Source organism: Anneissia japonica, unplaced genomic scaffold, assembly GCF_011630105.1.
Source record: "Anneissia japonica isolate Jap-2015-1 unplaced genomic scaffold, ASM1163010v1 scaffold1035_len235748_cov162, whole genome shotgun sequence".
NCBI classification, from domain to species: domain Eukaryota; kingdom Metazoa; phylum Echinodermata; class Crinoidea; order Comatulida; family Comatulidae; genus Anneissia; species Anneissia japonica.
The window spans coordinates 45692-47273 of NW_022749248.1; the positions used below are offsets into that span (position 1 = coordinate 45692).

Genomic DNA, 1582 nt, shown 5'->3' on the forward strand with positions numbered 1-1582 from the left:
GTATACAATAATAATTGTATTATTATTTTTTAATAATAAAATGGTTTTTTTTACCGATATATTATGCGATAGTGATGACAATAAATGCTCCATCACTCGGCATACTTAGGCTTGGAAAGGGGCCTTGGATATTTGTTTGTAAAAAAATATTCAAATGTGCTAGGGCCCCTTTGAGGCTCCGGGCTTTAGCCAGTGAGAGCTCGAGCATAGCCGTTACGCCACTGGGGTTCATCCAATAATATCCATATCCATATCCACGCGGTTGACATTGTGTAAAGCCTCTACCAGCTTGATTTCTTCTGTACTTTCGTTTCGTTTAGATTTCCTATCGTAGCGCCCTCTGTTATATTGGGCTTGTAAAAATATCTTTAAACCTATCATTTCGTTATCAAATTTTACGTGATTTAAAACAGTCCTAATATACTTTTTTATGATAATAAACACGTGTTTAATATATTTCTCACCAAAACTGGTATTTGTTTATTTTATATTGTACGTCGGTGATTATAACAAATGTTAGAATAATTATAGAAAGTACCCTGTGGAATAATGAGCTTGGCTGTTAATCTAGAAGTGACGTCACCTACCTGGATGTTTATCAATTGTACTACGTCACTTTGCTAAAACAAAATGATGTTCTGTATTGTAGATTTGGGAATGGTTTGGGTTTGTTTTGGTTGAAGGTCGAACACGGCGCGAGTCATTGAGATTAATAGAATTGAGGTAAATCTTTAGTTCATCAAATGTTAGTGTTTTGTAACACCATTCATTAGATTATTTCAGTATTAAGTGCAAGCTTATTCTGTGACACCTACGAACATTTTTACTGGTGTTTGGTATCTATCTGCTGTAAGGCTCTGTAATTGTAAGTACACACTTAAAAGGAGCGTGGGCCAGGTAGAAGGCAGACAGTGCCGCGGACGGTAGTGATAGTAAACATTTACCTATGTATTCTCCACACTAGAAGGCCTACAGTACGGTATGTCATTAATATTTTACCTCTGCGAATTTCAACAGGACGCACAGTATGTTCTTCCAGTATAATAATAATAATATTATTATTATTATTATTATTATTATTATTATTATTATTATTATTGTTATTATTATTAATATTATTATTATTATTATTATTATTATTATTATTATTATTATTATAATAGTAATTATACAGTATTTTCGTTCCATTTGTGTGTGTGTGTGTGTTTGTTTCAGTGATTGTACGTTTGTTTTTATTATTATTCACATCCAACAAGGAAGAGGACCCGCCATTTACAGGATGGAATGATACTTTATAAACCATGTTTCATATTGAGGTCTGAGAGGAGCTAGCAACCTCTTTCCTGCAGTTTTAGGTGTACATACATGGTTTAGATTTTCACAGATGATACCGATATTGAAAGGAATGTTCTTTTCTATTTCGCTTACGATCCAGAGTTGGTTGTGGATGTGAGGACCATTTAAAGAAAAAACACTCCACACTTCACACAAGATATTTCATAAGCTGATCTAGTGATCTTCTTTCTGGAAGTGTTAACCAAGTTACAAGGAAGACATATTAAATTTTGGAAATGATCCAGAA

General features: G+C 33.4%; 1 long non-coding RNA gene across 1 annotated transcript in view; it reads left to right on the forward strand.

Annotated features, from left to right (window-relative positions):
* The first annotated feature begins 610 nt into the window (after positions 1–610).
* The window catches only part of LOC117121042, a 19776-nt gene continuing 18804 nt past the window's right edge, over positions 611–1582 (forward strand). The window contains exon 1 of the long non-coding RNA XR_004447468.1: positions 611–723. This is a non-coding gene — a long non-coding RNA (uncharacterized LOC117121042). The remainder of the gene's footprint in view (positions 724–1582) is intronic.